At 46.1% G+C, this 13,032-nt stretch overlaps 1 protein-coding gene across 1 annotated transcript in view; it reads left to right on the top strand.

Moving 5' to 3' along the window:
• The first annotated feature begins 721 nt into the window (after window positions 1-721).
• The window catches only part of Col6a6 (collagen type VI alpha 6 chain), a 142,031-nt gene continuing 129,720 nt past the window's right edge, over window positions 722-13,032 (top strand). The window contains exon 1 of the mRNA XM_038321283.1: window positions 722-937. The gene's annotated coding sequence lies outside the window, so the exon portion shown is untranslated. The remainder of the gene's footprint in view (window positions 938-13,032) is intronic.

Raw genomic sequence — 13,032 nt, 5'->3', positions numbered from 1 at the left:
AAAGAAAGAAAGAAAGAGAAAAGGAAAGGAAGGAAGGAAGGAAGAAGTGAGGCGGAGGGTGTGGCCGAAGTGCAGCTGGTGATGGCGGCAAATGGCCTGGCAGAGACTTAAGTTAAGTCTCTGTGGCAAACTGCTGCTCTCTTGAACTTGCCCTCTGCGAAGTTAACGCTGTGCAGCAGGGAGACTAACAGGTGGACCGCAAGGCAGATTCCGGCTGCGTGTGTTCTGTCCCAGTTATCCCCCACACAAGCTTACCATCTCTTTCTACTGGTTTTTTCTTCCCACATAAGATGACCACACAGCACATTCTGAGAAGCAAATTTCTGGTCATCCCAAAGCAGGCTCGTGGCCCGCTTTGTCCTTCCAGCTGCTGGTCAGGTGTTTGGGGCCCTCCCCGCCTGGCTTAGTCTTCAGAATTTGGCGGAGGAGGGTGTGATTAGGAGAGAGAGAGAGAGAGAGAGAGAGAGAGAGAGAGAGAGAGAGAGAGAGAGAGAGAGAGAGAGAGAGAGAGAGAGAGAGAGAGAGAGAGAGAGTGTTCTGGTGCACCCTGGCGCAGAGAGTGAAGGCAAGCCCCAAGCACGCCCCAACTTCCCCGCCCTCCCCTTTCCTCTAGGGTCTGCAGGCGAGGGGGGCGGGTCACGTCGTAGAGAAGCGGAAAGGATAGTGCCAGCCTCCAAGATCTCCCCCACTTGCACTTCTGTCACTTCCCCAAGACTGGAGACTTACGCCGGACCCTGGGGGCCACCAGGGTGGGGAAAGCAACATTCATAAGCAGAGCCAGGGACCTGGGAGCTGCACTCTACGGGACCCCGAGGCCAGAGGCTTCCCTGCCCCTGGAGAGTCACTTCCAGGTTCCAGCGGCTATCCTGCAGGGGACTGTGCGCTCTGGTTGTGCGCTCTGCAAATCCGACTCAGGCTGGGTAGAAGTTTCCCCGAGGTAAGTCCAGGAGTCCTTTGGGAAAGCAAGAGACAGAACAAAGTTAACAAATGACCGGTGGTGGGAGGCAGGGGATCAGCCAGATGAGAGAGGTTGTGGTGGATTGTGGTGAAGGAAAACTTTGTGTTTAAACGACTTATCACCTCCAGGCAGAGTGAGAGCAGCTGCACTCCCTGGGCTCCGTTAGTTTTTTCTGCCTCAGGCTGTTGGAGACTCAGCAGCAGGCACCAGTCATTTATCTGCCTTAGGTTGGGAGTTCCCCACTACACACCCGAGGTTCTCCAGGGGTGAGAGGCGCCTCACCCAGTACTGTGTCCCCACAGCCAGCTCAGGGCCTGGCGCGTGCCAGGCACATAGGGCCACTTAACTAGGGAAAGTCACTGCCAACCCCCTAGATACCCAGCTTCTAAATGTCCCTGTCCCATGCATGACACACAAACCTATTAAAGACACTCTGGGATTTTATTGTTGGTGCAGGGGCTGAGGCAGGCAGGCAAAGTGTGTCTTTTTAAAAACCAATTCAAAGTGACACAGACTGCTTGGCTCATAATCAACCTTGCAAGTAATACTGACTGGAGGAGGCCAGAGGAGGAAGGGAAATCCTGGAACCAGGAATGTTCTTGTCTATGTGGCCTCTTGTGATAGAGTTTCTTGTGGCTAATTTTAAGAAATCTCTAGTATGGAGATGTTTCAAGAGGACTTTTGAAAATGACAGGAGTCAGTAGGGAGACCCCCCCCCCCTGTAGTGTTGAGGAGTTGCTGAATACCTAAGACTCAAGGTAGATCAGTAGAAGGATTTTCTTAAGGGTTTTTGTTGCTACAGAGTACAGAAGCCATACTGCTCATTTAATTTTTAATTTTTAAAGATTTATTTATTTTTATTTTTAATTGTTTGTGTGCACACGTGTGTGTGTGTGCGCGCGCATGTGTGTGCATGTGTGTGTGTGTGTGTGTGTGTGAGCACACTCTGGGGTAGGGGGGATCTGCTGCACCTAAGTAACAGTGCTGGCAACTGGGGACTCCAGAAGAGGGCTTCAGATCCCCTGCAGCATGACAAGTGGTTGTGGACCTACTCCAAGCAGGTGCTGGGGAACCTCCTCAGTCCTGGGGAAGAGCAGTGCACTCCCTTGACGGCGGAGCCCTCTCTCTGGCTGTGTGTTGCCCTCTTTAATCTATCTGATGAGCATCACTTTTTGTTTTATTTTTTTTTCTTTGCATTTCTTCCCACGTGTAAGGTTTTGCCTCAGCAGTTTCTCCTGGAGCAGTTTCCCTTCAACACAGCCTCCTCTTCTGGTGTAGGCTCAGTTTGTTCCCTGGGAGAGAGTCTCACCACCACAGGGCAGGGTGCACTGAGGTGTGGGCTAGTTCTGCTCTGAGCTCTGTGGGTGTGGCAGGGTCTCTCTGGTGCTGTGTTCTCCTGGAGATGCTGCATGACCCAGGAACCCACATCCAGCTTCGTAACTTCTCAGAGAATTCTCCTCAATTTCAAGCAAGTTTGCCCACTTGTTGGGACACCTTGAATCTTGCCATGTGGCTGGCATCTGCCTGTTTGTGTGTTTGTACTGTTTGGATGGAACACAGGCTCTTATTTTTCTTAAATTAATTGTGTGTATACCTGCGTGTCTTTGGGTACTGAGGATGTGCCTTCAGGTCCTTGTGGTCCAAAGATTTTACTCACTGAGGCAGTTCTTCACAGTTAGGGCCATGTTCACAAAAAATCCAGAGACTTAAAATAATGGTTTGAAATAGAGAGCCTTACATGTTCTCATTGTCCTGAGAAAAACTGTCCTTTCCTTCCACCCTTCCATAATATTAGGAATGCAGAGGAGGAACCTACGAGATGGTTCAGTGGGTAGACACTTGTCTCAAGCTTGGAGACCTGAGTCCCATCCCTGAGACCTACAAAATAGAAGAAAACCCTACACTCTCAACTTGTCCTCTGACCTCTGCATTTGTATCTATATCATGGCATGTTCACATAGCACACAGACAGACACATGCATGCACTCACGCGTGCGCGCGCGTGCCCGCGCACACACACACATATACACTAATGGAATGTAAAAGGAAGGAAGGAGGAGGTGGATTAAGGGTTCCCTCCCACCCATAAGTTTGGTATACTTAGGTGCTCTGTGGTAAGAAGTCAAATTTTATGATATTCACAAAGATTTGTTAAGCATTCATTAGGAAATGAATTTTTACTTCAGGAACAAAACCCTTTGGTTTTGCTAAGTTTCCTAGTGACACAAATTCGACAAGAATATTGTTGTTAAATGTAAAATACAATTTGTCTCAGTCCCTTCAGAGAGTCTCAATTTATAAGTTTCAGTATTTTCAATATTCATGCAGAGAATGTTTATTTATTCATGTAATCAGTACTAACGTGAGCTAATTAAGTCACTGAGTAAGGGCTGGACTATAAGAGCTATGGCTAGCAATGGGTGCTCTATCTATTCATCTGTGTACACGCTGTGCTACATAGTCCTGCGAATATAAAGCTCTTAAAAATGACTGCTGAACCCTTAGCAAATATGCCCTGCCTTAGAATTTCTTAAAAGCTAAAATTGATGTTGTTAGTGATATTATAAGGTAAATAAATAGGATCCAGGCTAATGACTTTGCATTTGAAAGCAATGATTGCTCACTCTGGCAGGCCCAAGAAACAAGTATGACGAATCGAACATTTTCCATGCTTTTACTTATTTTTTCTTTTCAGTTTTTTTTTGTGGGGGTTGGAAACAGTCTTACTGTAGCCCTGGCCTGGTTCAGGGTGGTGGTGATGCACACCTTTAATTCCAGCACTCGGGAGGCAGCATGGTCTACAAAGCTAGTTCTAGGACAGTCAGAGCTGTTACACGGAGAAACCTTGTCTCAAAAAAAAAAAAAAAAAAACCAAAACAAACCAAAACAAAAACTATGTAACCCTGGCTAATCTGAAACTTACTATATAGACTGGGCTGGCCTTGAACTCATAGAAATCCTCCTGCCTCCTGAATGCTGGGCTGAAAGGTGTGCTCCACCACTTCCCTACTTACTCTTTTATATGTGACAAGAATATGATTTTTCCTTGGTGATTTCATGTTGGATAAAGTACTTTTAAGTTTCTAATTTATTTCTTTTATATATTTATGTGGGGTTTCAGGCAGGAGAAAGACACACAAGTCAGGGCAGGTAGGTAGAGGTCAGAAGACAACCCCCTGAAGTCGGTCCTCTCCTTCCAGTGTCTGTCTGGGAATGGCACGCAGGTTGCCAGGCTTGCCTGGTGACTACTAAATCAGGTCTCCAGTTTCTGAAGCATTGTTTTCTCTCCTTCTCTGACTTTTGGTTCTTATAGTAGGGGTGGCCTAAGTTTGCCCTTCAATAGGCCTAGTTTCAGGCAGATGAGCCTGACGAACCTGCTTGACATCTTGGAGCCTTGCTTTGCTCCCCTAGCCCACAGAACAGTGAGCGAGCGAGAAAACGGGAGAAAACGTGGAACACAGGTGCCCCTCCAGCAGAAGGGTGGCGGGAAGAGAACCAGGCAGATACAACTGTTTGGGACAGCTCTGTCAGTGCCGAACCCAATGTTATTTAGTGTTGCCACCCCAGAGGATGGCTTGTTTCCGAGTATTACACACGATGAGCAGGGACTTGCCAAGTGCAATCTTTCTTTTGTTCCTCGATGTGTTCTGGTTCATAAAGATTACTTAAGAGAAGGCCTGTCACTTAGGCTTGCAGATGTCCTTCCTCGATGTGTTCTGGTTCATAAAGATTACTTAAGAGAAGGCCTGTCACTTAGGCTTGCAGATGTCCTGGAAGACATTGCTCAGAGGGAGGTGGGAGGGTGGGGGATGGGTGTCTGGGCCGAGCTCATCATATATGTCCTCAGAGCTTAAGCTTTATGGTTTGAGGAAACTTTGCCCATAGGTAGGTGACTATAGAAAGCATGCTTGAGAGGCAGGAGAGATGGCTCAGTGGTTCACAGGCTGCTCTACTAAAGGACCTGGGTTCAATTCTCAGCACCCACCTTGTAGCTCACAACTGTCTGTACCTCCAGTTTTAGGGGATCTGACACCTCGCGTGGCTTCTGCTGACACCAGGCAAACTGTGGTGCACAGACTTCCACGCATGTGCAACACCCATGCACATAAAAGAGTAAAACAATGAGGTATGTTTGTTGCTTTTGAGTCTATGGACCACGGTTCTGTGATGCTGGAAACATCTTTTGAGTCCACCCCCTCCACTCCCATGTAGTTTGATGTCGGGTATCTCCTTCAACCCCTTATATAGTTTTGAGACGAATCTCTCACTGAACCTGAGTTCGGACTGACCAGCAAGGCTCAGGGAGCCCCATCTCTGCCTCCCCAGCACTGAGACCACAGTCACATGTCCCAGCACCCAGCTTTTTAGGCTAAGGCCAGGCGTCCAAACTCAGGTCTTCATGCTAGCCCTGCAGGCACATTAGCCTCTAAGACCTTTTCCCCAACCCCTGCTCCGACCGTCAGAAGAAGGCTATAAACCTCTGCCTTGGTGTGGTAATGCATACCTGAAATCCCTTCCTTTGGAAGGCAGAGGCAGGAGGATCAGGAGTTCAAGGCTAACCTGAACTACATACTGAGGTTGAGGCCAGCTAGGGCTACACTGGCTAGATAGATGATAGATAGGTAGATAGATAGATAGATAGATAGATAGATAGATAGATAGATAGATAGACAGACAGACAGACAGACAGACAGACAGATAGATAGATAGATAGATAGATAGATAAAATTCTCCCGTAAGTATGAAGTATAACAGCGACATTCAGAATGTCTACTGAGGTGTAAAGTGTTAAAGTACATTAAAAAAAAATAATGTTCACCTGCCTTTTCAAGATTTTAAAGCACTCTTCCATAGGAACCCAAGCTTTTCAAAGGGAAGTGAGCAAAGCTGTAGAGATCCTTTGCCACATAGTGGCTAGTTAACAGGCACACTTAATGAAGAAATAATAGTCTCTGCCTCCCTAGGTCACTCTCCTGGTTCTCACCCTCCTTCTAGATCTGGTCTTGGAGTGAGCTCACAGTCCTGGCACGGAAATTTGGAAGAGATACCCCAGGGCAGAAATGGACACTGTTTAGCCAACACAAGCCATATGCCAAAGGAAAGTATGTCCTGTGGTTTCCGTATCCCTAATTTTTCCCACAGGACCTGTCGCTTAAGAGGTAGCCAATAAATATTTAGTAAATAAACGACTGTTAGGATTTCAAAGTTCTGGCTCGGGTGTGTGTTTCCTTGAAAGCTGGGACAGATGCTGCTAGACAATTCAGTAATGTACAAACCTTCATGAGGCTCTGGAAATCCTTAAGCTGTACAATCAAAAAATCTATCAGTGTGAAGAATCTTATGCAGGATAAAGGAAGCCATATCAACACCATTCATGGCCCTGCTGCTGAAGGCTGGCCTTGCCCAAGCAAGCAGCTGCTGGTGTGTCATGACTCTGAACCCCACCTTTGCATATTATCTTGATCAGCTAAGATGATGCTCAGAGTTAAGTATTTTTTTCCCGTTCCAACTAATAAGTTTGTGGAAATTTTCTGCTTTACTTTTGGCACCGAGAACACAGTTTTTCTCCAAATGCTTGAATGGTAAAGGAAAGAGAAGAAAAATACAACATAAAAATGAATTTAGTGTAATGAACATGGACCTCAAAATTCTCCTTGGCTTATGAGGTGTTAAATATACACTCAGTAATTTAACCATTTACAGCCAAGGCTCTGGATTCTGCTTTGACTATAAAGTGTGCGGACGGGCTGTTAGTACTATATGCGCTCTAACTTTAGACGGGGGACAGTTTTGCCAGGATTAGTTGACAAAGGCATTTGTGTTGGCTTGAAAAATCATAAGCTAATCAAACAGCTTGATTAATGTTTGGCAAGCAATTCTGACCCAAAGTCTCCATCATGTGGATCCAAATACAACTGGACTATGAAGCTCATAGCAAGCCATCATATTGGATCATTATTGTCTAGTTGAAGACAAAAATCATTTGGAGCATCAAATGGTCCACGAACAACTTTTTTTTACTTCTGCCTCACCCCAAGCTAGCATGTACAAGTGAGCGTGTGATCCATTTCCTTCTGCATTCTCTCTAGGGCAGTTAGGATTTAGAATTCTAAGACAGAAAGCTTTCAAGCAGGGTCCAGACCTCAGGGTCCATGGAACCCTGCTCTCCTGGCTGGCAGATGATGGCAGAGTCCCAACCATGTTCTCTCTTTGTTCACGTCCAACACCTTCTGCAGCCTTCTTATCTGCAGCCCTGTGGGTTTGCCTAAGAGTTGTCTCAGCCTCGGGGATCTCTCTGACTTATGTGGGGTACTGTTGGGGAGTTAAGAACCCTGGGAGTAAAGCAGTACTTACATCTGGTTAAAGTTGGTGAGGAAATATCCCATCTTTATGAACAACTCCTGAGGTCTGACCTATCCATTTTTCTCAGGTGGCCAAGGGACAAGTTCCAGGTGCACCTAGTAGCAGGTTACCTGTACATTAACATTGGTTTCCTTCCTCCTCTGTCTCTTTCCCTGCTTTCATGCTTCTAAGAGTCACTTTCCAAATAACCCAGTATCCTGGTTCATTTTTATTGTCAATGTGAACACAATCTAGAATGACCTCAGTTGAACAATTGTCTTAATTGGATTGGCCTTAGGCTGTCTCTCTGAGAGATTATCTTGATTTATGAATGATGTGGAAGGACCCAGTCCACTGGAGGCGTCACCAATCCCTAGGCAGGTGGGCTTGGACTGTATAAGGAAAGCTGTCTGAGCATAAGACAGTGTTCCTCTGTGGTTCTTTCTTCGGTGTCTGCCCTGACTTCCTTCAATGATGAACTGTGATCTGGAAATGTAAACCAAATCAACCCCATCAGTCTCTGCGTTGCTTCTGATCAGAGTGTTTTATCACATAAACAGAAAGCAAAGCTTTCTTGTCCAGGGTCTGCTTTTGAGGAAACTGTTGCTTCTATTTCGGTGCACAGAGCAGATTATGTAATTTAGCTAACTTAAATATAGTTATCTATGATTATAATTTCAGTGGCATTGGAGGCCAAATATTAAGAATGGAATTCTTGCTTTTCACACTAGAGAACAGAATTCTGCGCCTAGCTAAAGCAGTTCTACTTGTGTCTGACATGGTTGGTTTCTTAGTTCTGATTTGCTCCTAAATAACCATCGGTGTTTCAGAAACTGTGTTATGGGACATGGAGGGAAGCAGTGAGGATTCAGAATGATGTCAGAGCAGAGGGGAGCTTGCTGCAAGCCCATAATCAGAGAAATAGCACAAAACACTGTACTGCTTATGGAGTGGCTCGGGGGTGCTCCTGAAGGCGAGGCTGGCCCTGCACGTGCTCCCAAGGTGTTCCAGTCACCTCCATGGGTATTTGATGTTTGCTAAGCAACAACTTTCCAGTCTTCACCCGGACTCCCGAGCACTCAGCTCCAGTTCTCTGACTGCCCACAGGAGCTTGAACCATACACATTGCAACCCCAACAAGCCCCATACGGTATCCAACTCCTTCCCCACTTCTATGAATGGCACAGCCCAGGGGCCTCCCAGAAAGTCCCAGAGTAGCCTTGCAGCCTTGCCCTCTCCCCCAGCCCTCATGAACTATCCACTCGATCAGTTTCCAATTCTAACCGTTTAATTTGATCCCAGTGATCTTTATAAACTCTCCCTTGTCCCTTGTATAGTGGCTTCCAGTTCCAACAGTGCCCTCTCTCTCGCTTGCCTAACACCTTCTTCCTGGCCAAACTCCGTACCATTCTCCCACTCAGCTTCTCTAACTCCAGCCTCCGAATTTCAAGCCAGGGGATCTTCCTAAAATCACCTGCATACACTTTCCTCTGCTTAGAATGTCCCAGTGGCTTTGGATAAAACCTATCCCGATTCTGGCTAAAATTCTTCCCACCACCTAATCCAGTGAGTTAAACCTGTGGGTCTTGACCCCTTTGGGGGCTGAACAACCCTTGCACAGGGGTCACCTGAGAGCATGGGATAACACGGATATTTACATTATGCCTCTTAACAGTAGCAAGATTGCAGCTATGAAGTAACAAGAAAAATAATTTTACGGTTTTGGGGTCACCACAACATGAGGCTCATATTAAAGGGTCCCAGTGTTAGGAATGTTGAGAACCACTCACCTGACTTGAATTCACCCTTCCTGAGTCGTTGCCTCCAGTGCCTTCCTCTAGGTTTGTAGGGAGACTTTACTCTCTCCCGCTTCCTGCATTTGCACCTGGAATGTTCTCTCCCTAGGACAGTGTTGTTCTCTAGGCTCTAAGGCCTGGCTAGCTGCTTCCATACATGTGGAGTCTAAGTACTAGCTATGCTCATTCCTGGCTTTCCTCTACTGGGAATCAATACAGAGCCCTAGTCCTTCTTAATCAGATTGCTCTCCTGTAAACTGATTTCTTTGATGTGTGTGTGTATGTGTGTGTGTGTGCGTGTGTGTGTGTGTGTTTGTGTGTTCTCCAGGCCAGCTTCAGCGGCGGCCACTTAGTAAATGCTCAGCCAACATCGGTGGATAAATAAACAAGTTATATTTGGTTCTTTAACAGCTGACAAATACTGGAGGCTAAGAGATGCTCTTTGAACTTTGACTTTTCCATTGATGAATGGAAACAACACCCAAACCAGGAAGACTGAAAGGATTTGATGAAATTATGGGTTGTGGGTTCGGCACACATTTGGTGCTCAATAATAGTTCCTTTGGAGTCAGCAAGGGAGAAGGATGCTTGAGTTGGTCCTGTGACATTTTGAGATGGGGTGGGCCATCTTCCTAGAGGTGGAAGCTGAAGCTCCATGTTGATAGGGTTAGTACTTTTGGATGATGCCCAGAGACAGAAAGGCGTTGATAACCCAGCTAAAATACATGTTTTTTCTGATGTCTTTTCAAGCCCAGCGTGGGCTTTTAGGGAAGCCAGGCCTCCCATAACTCTTCCCTAGTTTCCTCTAAATGAGCCTTTCTCCCAGCTGTCAGCTTCTGCATTCCCCGACTCAGAGCCAGGAACAGAGCTTTTTCTAAGAGTTTTGCCTCACTAAACTCCTCCCCCTGAGAACACTGCCTGACTTTCCCCCTTCTCCCAGATTACTGTCAGCATCCTGAAGTGGGACCATTAAGTATCTAATTGTTGGGCCTCCAGGGAACTGTTACCAGGGGGCTCCTAAAATGTTAGGTACATTTGCAGGTGATTTCACTGCCTGGGGACACACAGTGAATGGATTCCAAGACTTGTACCACTGGGCGAAGAAGGGAAAAGAGAACACATCTCACATCTGTGTAGCAGGCAGCCCAGTACATAACTGTGGAAATTGAGATAACGGCCCTGTAGGGAGGTGTCAGGCTCTGTGGACTTTTAGGTATATTCAGCAAGTTGCTGCCTTGGTTCACTTACTTAAGAGCCATAACAGGACTGTATTCAAACTGGACACACAAACTTTGCAAGTTCCCCATGGTCATATCCCAATAATTATGGGACACAAATCACTTGCAATGAACAGTTATTAAAATAGGTATATTAATGATTAATGATGTTTATATTAGGTTCTCACACCATTTTCTCAGATAGACCTGACTAGATAAATCCACAAATATTCATTCTGTGGTGCAAAATACTTTAAATGATTGCTCCCTCACTCCCCAAGCCTGAAGGGTCCATTTATCTGTTAACTGACTTCTTCCCTGGGGCTTCAGCAGACCTTTCCACAGTCTTTTTCCTCTTCTTTTTATTTGCATGTGTATATGTGTGGGGTGTGTATAGGTATGCGTGCTTGCGTGTATAAAGACACATGGATGTATGAGTATACATGTATATGTGTGTAGAGACCTGAAGTTAACATCGAGTGTCTTCCTCAATTTTTCTCCTCTTTATTTATGAAGGCGGGGGCTTCTTCTTAACCCAAAGCTCACCTCTTTGTCTAGTCTAAGCTAGCCAGTTTATCAGGGATCCCTTGTCTCTGTTCCCTGAGTTTTGGGGCTACAGCTATGCTATTGCCTGCTCAGCTTTTATACCAGAACCGGGGGCTCTAAACCTCACTCCTGTTTGCATGGCGAGCTTCTTATCCATGGCCCATCTTCTCAGTCGCTGTGCCTTTCCTATGGAAAAAGCTGCCATAGATGCAGTTGCTCTGCAGCCACGCTGGTCAGCTGAAGCAGCAGGGAGGGGCGCTGAGCTGGGCAGTGCACCAGGTAGGTGTGCAGAGGGCACCTGTGCTGCCCTGTGCTGCCCTGTGCTGCCCTGGCTCCTGTACCTGCTGACCTCCCCACTGGATAGACAGTTTGCTGAGATGTAGAGTTTCAGTGAGAGGGGTGATGGGACTGGCCCTAGAAGAGGAGTCGGGGGTCTTTAGATCTTCACAAAGGGGATCTGGGAGTCTTCAACCCGTGGAGTTTCTGTCAGTGAACTCAGAGCCTATAGAGAACTATACATACAGCATTAGCCCTCACTTCCAAATAAAGAAAACCAGGTTAATTGATGGTTAATGACATGTATGTTAGGGTCTCAGGGAGCATCTTTTCTCAAGAGCACAGCTGGTCATGGGGAAGATTTGAATTCAGGAGGCAGCCAGACACCAGCCTTGACCACTCCTTGTCTACCCTGAAGGGAACAGCGGAAGACGCAAGCCTCAGAAGCCTGGAAGCTTTATGCTGACAGGAGTTACATTCTCACATAAGCAAAAGAGTAGCTCAGACAGACCTCGTTCTTTCATGGTAAGGGGAAGCTTTCAATCAGTGGGGGTTTTGTTGTTGTTGTTTTGTTTTTAATTTGCTTGGTTTTTTTTTTTTTTTTTTTTTTTTTTTTTTTTTTTTTTTTTTTTTTTTTTTAGAATAGGAAAGAAAGAGAGAATGATCAGCTTAGTCAAAGTTTAGAACTGGTTGGTGTTGAGTGAGAAGCCACAGAACTCGGCAGCATAGGGCCAGGGATGTGGCTCAGTGGTGGAGCACTGGCTTAGAGTGTGCAAGGGCCTGGGTTTGATTCCCCAGCTCTGGGGGTGAAAGCCTTTATGGTTTTAGTCTCTGCCATTGAAATTGACTATGGGTAATATTTTCTCATTTTACTGTATGGCTTAAAACAGGGACTTAACAAATCTTTTCAAATATTTTTAGTAAGTTAAATGATTGGTTATTTCCTTAGTGCCCCCAAGTTTAAATCCTTTCATAGCCTAGGAATAAAGACCCAAATCATGAATGGGTCCTGTACAGCCATGAGCAGTCTGGCCACTTCCTTTTATCTGGTTTCATTCAGGGCTGTGCTGGCCAATTTTGTGTCAACTTGACCCACATAGAGTCATTCTCCATTCTCGAAGAAGGAACCTTAGGTGAGAAAATGCTGGCACCTGATTGGCATGCAGGGAAGACAGTCATGCATTTTCTTGATTGCTGATTGGTGGGGGGGGGCGGGGCATCTCAGTGAGCAGTGCCGCTGCTGGGCTAGTTGTCTGAGGGTCTGTAAGAACCGCTGAGCAATCCATGAGGAGCAAGCCAGAGAGCAGCATTGCTCCAGAGTCTCTGCATCAGTTCCTGCCCTCGGGTTCCTGCCCTGACTTCTCTCAGTGATGGAGTATTAACTGGAAGTTAAAGCAAAACAAACCCTTTCTTCCCTAAGTTGTTTTTGGTCATGGTGTGTCACCATAGCAATAAAAAGTCTGGCACCTTTCTCTATGTTCTGCTTATGTTGATGATCTTTTTATACTCCCACCCTCGTGTGTGTGTGTGTGTGTGTGTGTGTCTGTGTGTGTATATGTATATGAATGTGTGTTCAGCTGTACCAAGTGTATGTATGTGTATATGGAAGACAAATGACATCCTTGAGCATTGCCTTAGGAGCTGTGCATCATTCTTTGTTTTTCTATGGAACCATCTATCTTTGGCTTACAGTTTGGCAAGAAGAATAGGCTGGCTGTCCAGCAAGCCCCAGGGATCTTCCCATCTCCTTCCTAGCCCTGCAATTACAAGTGCAGGCCACGGGGCCCAGGTCTTTTGTTCGTTTGTTTTATTTTTGCAAGGTCTCTGAGACTCGAACTCAGTTTCCAATGCTCACACAGAAACGCTTTACCCACTGAGTAATCTCCCCTGCTCATCT

The sequence above is a fragment of the Arvicola amphibius genome, chromosome 3 (assembly GCF_903992535.2).
Source record: "Arvicola amphibius chromosome 3, mArvAmp1.2, whole genome shotgun sequence".
Lineage (NCBI taxonomy): Eukaryota > Metazoa > Chordata > Mammalia > Rodentia > Cricetidae > Arvicola > Arvicola amphibius.
This window is presented reverse-complemented; position numbering and strand designations above follow the sequence as displayed.